This window comes from Arachis hypogaea, chromosome 15 (assembly GCF_003086295.3).
Source record: "Arachis hypogaea cultivar Tifrunner chromosome 15, arahy.Tifrunner.gnm2.J5K5, whole genome shotgun sequence".
NCBI lineage: Eukaryota > Viridiplantae > Streptophyta > Magnoliopsida > Fabales > Fabaceae > Arachis > Arachis hypogaea.
The window spans coordinates 42,623,198-42,630,615 of NC_092050.1; the positions used below are offsets into that span (position 1 = coordinate 42,623,198).

At 37.4% G+C, this 7,418-nt stretch overlaps 1 non-coding gene across 1 annotated transcript; it reads left to right on the top strand.

Annotated features, from left to right (window-relative positions):
• The first annotated feature begins 4,210 nt into the window (after positions 1-4,210).
• On the top strand, positions 4,211-4,318 carry LOC112752982 (small nucleolar RNA R71). The gene has a single exon (XR_003177387.1). It is a non-coding gene; the product is annotated as a small nucleolar RNA R71 (small nucleolar RNA).
• The last annotated feature ends 3,100 nt before the right edge of the window (positions 4,319-7,418 follow it).

Genomic DNA, 7,418 nt, shown 5'->3' on the forward strand with positions numbered 1-7,418 from the left:
TTTCTTTTTCTTTCTCTTTTTTTTTTCGCCATTTTTCTTTTCTCTTCTCTTTTTTTTCGCAAGCTTTTGTATTCACTACTTTTTCTTGCTTCAAGAATTAATTTTATGATTTTTCAGATTATCAATAACATTTTTCCTTTTTCATCATTCTTTCAAGAGCCAACATATTTAACATTCATAAACCACAATATCAAAAGGCATATGCATTGTTCAAGCATTCATTCAGAAAACAAAAAGTATTGTCACCACATCAAAATAATTAAACTATTTTTAAGGATGAATCGAAACCATGTACTTCTTGTTCTTTTGTTTTTAGAACAGTTTTCATTCAAGAGAGGTGATGGATTCATAGGACATTCATAGCTTTAAGACATGGACACTTAAATACTAATGATCATGTAATAAGACACAAACATAAATAAAACATAAAGCATAGTAAACGAAAAATAGGAAAATAAGAATAAGGAAATTAAGGAACGGGTCTACCTTAGTGAGGGTGGCGTCTTCCTCTTCTTGAAGAACCAATGGTGCTCTTGAGCTCTTCTATGTCTCTTCCTTATCTTTGTTGCTCCTCCCTCATAGCTCTTTGATCTTCTCTAATCTCATGGAGGATGATGGAGTGCTCTTGGTGCTCCATCCTTAGTTGTCCCATGTTGGAACTTAATTCTCCTAGGGAAGTGTTGATTTGCTCCCAATAGTTTTGTGGAGGGAAGTGCATCCCTTGAGGCATCTCAGGGATTTCATGGTGAGGAATTTCCTCATGCTCTTGTTGAGGTCCATGATCTCTTGTTTGTTCCATCCTTTTCTTAGTGATGGGCTTGTCCTCATCAATGAGGATGTCTCCCTCTATGTCAATTCTAGCCGAATTGCAGAGGTGGCAAATGAGGTGAGGAAAGGCTAACCTTGCCAAAGTGGAAGACTTGTCAGCCACCTTATAGAGTTCTTGAGGTATAATCTCATGAACTTCTACTTCCTCCCCCATCATGATATTATGGATCATGATGGCCTGATCTACAGTAACTTCAGACCGGTTGCTAGTAGAAATAATTGAGCGTTGGATGAACTCCAACCATCCTCTAGCTATAGGCTTAAGGTCCGGTCTTCTCAATTGAACCGGCTTGCCTCTTGAGTCAACTTTCCATTGAGCTCCTTCCACACATATGTCCATGAGGACTTGGTCCAACCTTTGATCAAAGTTGACCCTTCTAGTGTAGGGGCATGCGTTTTCTTGCATCATTGGCAAGTTGAACGCCAACCTTACATTTTCCAGACTGAAATCTAAGTATTTCCCCCGAACCATGGTAAGCCAATTCTTTGGATTCAGGTTCACACTTTGATCATGGTTCCTAGTGATCCATGCGTTTGCATAGAACTCTTGAACCATTAAGATCCCGACTTGTTGAATAGGATTAGAGAGAACTTCCCATCATCTTCTTCTAATCTGTTGTTGGATCTCCGGATATTCGCTCTTTTTGAGCTTGAAAGGAACCTCAGAGATCACTTTCTTCTTGGCCACAACTTCATAGAAGTGGTCTTGATGGGCCTTTGAGATGAATCTCTCCATCTCCCATGACTCAGAGGTAGAAGCAATTGCCTTCCCTTTCCTCTTTCTTGAGGTTTCTCTGGCCTTAGGTGCCATTAATGATTATGGAAAAACAAAAAGTAATGCTTTTACCACACCAAACTTAAAACGTTTGCTCGTCTCCGAGCAAAAGAAGAAAGAAAGAAGGAGAAGAGGAAGAAAAATGGAGGAGAGGGAGAGAGGTGTGTATTCGGCCAAGGGGAAGAAGAAAGGGTTGCGTTGGGTGAAAAAGAAGAAGGAATGAGGGGTTTATATAGGAGTAGGGGGAGGTTTAGGGTTCGGCCATTAGGGTTGGGTTTGGGAGGGAAAAGAGTTTGAATTTTGGAGGTAGGTGGGGTTTATGGGGAAGAGTGGAGGGATGTGAGTGGTTAAGAGGTGATGGGAAAGAGTGATTGAGGTGATTGGTGAAGGGTATTTGGGGAAGAGGGTTATGAAAAGGTGTGAAGAGAGAGTTAGGGTAGGTGGGGATCCTGTGGGGTTCACAGATCCTGTGGGGGATCCTGTGGGGTTCACAGATCCTGTGGGGGATCCTGTGGGGTCCACAGATCCTGAGGGGTCAAGGATTTAGCATCCTTGCTCCAATTAGGCGTGCAAAATGCCCTTTGTATGCAATACTGGCGTTTAACGCCAGGTTGATGTTTGTTTCTGGCATTAAACGCCAGCTTGGTGCTTGTTTCTGGCGTTAAACGCCAGACAGATGCTTGTTTTTGGCGTTTAAACGCCAGAGTGCTCTTCCTCCAAGGTGTGCTATTTCTTTTGCTGTTTTTGATTCTGTTTTTAATTTTTTAGTAGTTTTTGTTACTCCACATGATCATCAACCTAAAAAAACATAAAATAACAATAGAAAATAAATAGATATAGTTAAATAACATTGGGTTGCCTCCCAACAAGCGCTTCTTTAAAGTCAATAGCTTGACAGTTAGCTCTCATGGAGCCTCACAGATGTTCAGAGCATTGTTGGGACCTCCCAACACCAAACTTAGAGTTTGAATGTGGGGGTTCAACACCAAACTTAGAGTTTGGTTGTGGCATCCCAACACCAAACTTAGAGTTTGACTGTGGGGGCTTTGGTTGACTCTGCAGTGAGAGAAGCTTTTCATGCTTACTCTCCATGGTTACAGAAGGATATCCTTGAGTGTTAAACACAAGGTTGTCCTCATTCAGTTGAAGGACCAACTCTCCTCTGTCCACATCAATCACAGCTTTTGCTATGGCTAGGAAGGGTCTTCCAAGGATGATGGATTCATCCTCATCCTTCCCAGTGTCTAGGATTATGAAATCAGCAGGGATGTAAAGGCCTTCAACCTTTACTAACACGTCCGCTACTTGTCCATAAGCCATTTTCATGGATTTGTCTGCCATCTCTAATGAGAAATTAGCAGCCTGTACCTCAAATATTCCTAGTTTCTCCATTACAGAGAGTGGCATTAAGTTTATGCCTGACCCCATGTCACACAGAGCCTTCTCAAAGGTCATGGTGCCTATGTTATAGGGAATTAGGAATTTACTCAAATCCTGTTTCTTTTGAGGTAGAGTTTGCTGAACCAAGGCATTTAGTTCCTTGATGATCAATGGAGGTTCATCCTCCCAAGTCTCATTACCAAATAATTTGGCATTCAGCTTCATGATTGCTCCTATATATTGAGCAACTTGCTCTTCAACAATGTCTTCATCTTCTTCAGAAGATGAATAGTCATCAGAGCTCATGAATGGTAAAAGGAGGTTCAATGGAATCTCTATGGTCTCTAGATGAGCCTCAGATTTCTTTGGTTCCTCAAAGGGAAACTCCTTATTGGTCAGTGAACGTCCCAAGAGGTCTTCCTCACTAGGATTCACGTCCTCCTCCTCCTCTTTGGGTTTGGCCACACCAAGTAAGGTAATGGCCTTGCACTCTCTTTTTGGATTCTCTTCTGTATTGCTTGGGAGAGTACTAGGAGGGGTTTCAGTGACTCTTTTACTCAACTGGCCCACTTGTGCCTCCAAATTTCTAATAGAGGACCTTGTTTCATTCATGAAACTTAAAGTGGCCTTAGATAGATCAGAGACTATATTTGCTAAGCTAGATGGATTCTGCTCAAAATTCTCTGTCTGTTGCTGAGTGGATGATGGAAAAGGCTTGCTATTGCTAAACCTGTTTCTTCCACCATTATTAAAGCCTTGTTGAGGCTTTTGTTGATCATTCCATGAGAAATTTGGATGATTTCTCCATAAGGGATTATAGGTGTTTCCATAGGGTTCACCCATATAATTCACCTCTGCTATTGCAGGGAACTCAGGATCATAAGCTTCTTCTTCAGAAGATGCTTCTTTAGTACTGTTGGATGCAGCTTGCAATCCATTCAGACTCTGAGAAATCATATTGACTTGCTGAGTCAATATTTTATTCTGAGCCAATATGGCATTTAGAGTATCAATTTTAAGAACTCCCTTCCTCTGAGGTGTCCCATTACTCACAGGATTCCTTTCAGAGGTGTACATGAACTGGTTATTTGCAACCATATCAATGAGTTCCTGAGCTTCTGCAGGTGTTTTCTTTAGGTGAATGGATCCACCTGCAGAATGGTCCAATGACATCTTTGATAATTCAGACAGACCATCATTGAATATATCCAGGATGGTCCATTCTGAAAGCATGTCAGAAGGACACTTTTTGGTCAGTTGCTTATATCTCTCCCAAGCATCATAGAGGGATTCACCTTCTTTCTGTTTGAAGGTTTGAACATCCACTCTAAGCTTGCTAAGCTTTTGAGGAGGAAAGAACTTGGCTAAGAAAGTCGTGACCAGCTTATCCCAAGAGTTCAGGCTATCTTTAGGTTGAGAGTCCAACCATATTCTAGCTCTGTCTCTTACAGCAAACGGGAAAAGCATAAGCCTGTAGACCTCGGAATCAACCCCATTGGTCTTAACAGTATCACAGATCTGCACGAATTCAGTTAAGAACTAAAAAGGATCTTCTGATGGAAGTCCATGAAACTTGCAGTTCTGTTGCATCAGAGAAACTAATTGAGGCTTTAGCTCAAAATTGTTTGCTCCAATGGCAGGGATTGAGATGCTTCTTCCATGTAAATTGGAATTTGGTGCAGTAAAGTCACCAAGCATCTTCCTTGCACCTCCACCATTGTTATTGGTTTTGGCCATCTCAACTTCTTTTTCAAAAATTTCAGTAAAGTCTTCTTCAGAGTGTTGGGTTTTAGCTTCTCTTAGCTTCCTCTTCAGAGTCCTTTCAGGTTCTGGATCAGCTTTAACAAGAATGTTCTTATCCTTGCTCCTGCTCATGTGAAAAAGAAGAGAACAGAAAAGAAGAGGAATCCTCTATGTCACAGTATAGAGATTCCTTTATGTGAGTAGAAGAAGAAAAGAAATTCGAACACAGAAAGAGGGAGAGGGTTCGAATTTTTAAGAAGAAGAGAAGTGTTAGTAGATAAATAAATAATTAGAAGGAGATGAGAGAGGGAAGAATTCGAAAATTAAATAAAATAAAATAAAAATATTTTTGTTTTTAATTTAAAATTAAAGTTAAAATTCGAAAATTAAAAGAGAAACAAAATAAAATTAAAATTTAAAACAATTAGTCAATCAAAAAGAATTTTAAAAAAAAGGAAGGTGATTTTCGAAAATTAGAGAGAGAATTAGTTAGGTAGTTTTGAAAAAGATATGATTGAAATAATAAATTTTTAATAATAAACCAAAAAGTCAAGTAGTTAATTGAAAAAGATTTGAAAATCAATTTTGAAAAGATGAGAAGTTAGAAAAGATTTTGAAATTGATTTTGAAAAAGATGTGATTGAAATTTATTTTGAAAAAGATTTGAAAAAGAAATTTAAAAAGATTTAATTTTGAAAATTAAAGTTGATTACTTGACTAACAAGAAACAAAAAGATATGATTTTAAAATTTAAAGATTGAACCTTTCTTACTAGGCAAGTAACAAACTTAAAATTTTTGAATCAATCACATTAATTGTTAGTCAAGTAATTTCAAAAATATGAAATAGAAATAAGAAAAAAATTTTGAAAATAAATTTTGAAAATTTCGAAATTATGAAAGAATGAAAAAGACTTGATTTTTGAAAAAGATTTGAAAAAGATAGAATTTTTAAATTGAAAATTTGACTTGACTCATAAGAAACAACTAAATTTTAAAAAGTTTTGAAAAAGTCAACTCAAATTTTCAAAAATTTATGAGAGAATAAGGGAAAGATATTTTTTTTATTTTTGAATTTAAATGAGGGAAGAGAAAAACATAAAAATAATGCAAAACATAAAAATTATGAATAAAAACACATGATGCATGCAAGAACACTTTGAATGTCAAGATGAACACCAAGAACACCTTGAATGTCAAGATGAACACCAAGAACTTATTTTTGAAAACTTTTAAGAAAAGAAAAACATGCAAGACACCAAACTTAGAAATTTTCAAAGTTTAGACACTAACAAATTGAAAATGCATATGAAAAACAAGAAAAGATACAAAATATAAAAATGCAAAGATCAAACAAAGCAAATCATCAAGAACAACTTGAAGATTATGAAGAACACCATGCATGAGTTTCAAAAATTAAAGAACAATTAAAAAGATGCAATTGACACCAAACTTAAAATTTGACAAAAGACTCAAACAAGAAACATCAAATTTTTTGTTTTTATGATTTTATTAATTTTTTTTTTGGATTTTTCGAAAATTAATTGGAAAAGAAAAATAAGGATTTCAAATTTTTTAATGAGAATTCCAGGAATCAAGCAATGTTAGTCTAAAGCTCCAGTCTAGGAATTAGACATGTCTTACTAGCCAGCCAAGCTTTCAGTGAAAGCTTCGGTCCAAAACACTAGACATGGCCAATGGCCAGCCAAGCTTCAGCAGATACAAATCAGGCATATAACAGCTGATTAGATGAGAGTCCAAGAACTCTTGCCATGATAAGTGGAAGCCTCAGTCCAAAAATTTAGACATGGCATGACAGCCAGCCAGGCTTCAACAAATCATGAAGAAACTCTAGAATTCATTCTTAAAATTTCTAAAGAACTTAGAATAATTTATTTTTAAAAAAAAATTTTGTATATTATTTTTTTTCGAAAATAAAAGGCTTAAAAAAATTACCTAATCTGAGCAATAAGATGAACCGTCAGTTGTCCAAACTCGAACTATCCCCGGCAACAGCGCCAAAAACTTGATGCACGAAATCGTGATCGTTCATTCCTTGGTAACGGTGTCAAAAACTTAATACGCACGTTCATAATTCTAGTTCTTTATCACAACTTCGCACAACTAACCAACAAGTGCACTGGGTCGTCCAAGTAATAAACCTTACGTGAGTAAGGATCGATCCCACGGAGATTGTCGGCTTGAAGCAAGCTATGGTCACCTTTGTAAATCTCAGTCAGGCGAATTCAAATGGTTATGGAGAATTGATAATTAAAATATAATTAAAATATAAAATAGGATAGAAATACTTATGCAATTTATTAGTGAGAATTTCAGATAAGCGTATAGAGATGCTTTTGTTTCTCCTGAACCTTTGCTTTCCTGCTGTCTTCATCCAATAATTACTACTCCTTTCCATGGCAACCTTTATGTAGGGCATCACCGTTGTCAATGGCTACTTCCCGTCCTCTCAGTGAAAATGGTCCAAGATGCGCTGTCACCGCACGGTTAATCATCTATCGGTTCTCGATCATACTGGAATAGGATTCAGTAATCCTTTTGCGTCTGTCACTATGCTCAGCACTCGCGAGTTTGAAGCTCGTCACAGCCATCCCTTCCCAGATCCTACTCGAAATACCACAGACAAGGTTTAGACTTTCCGGATCTCAAGAATGGCCGCCAATAATTCTAGC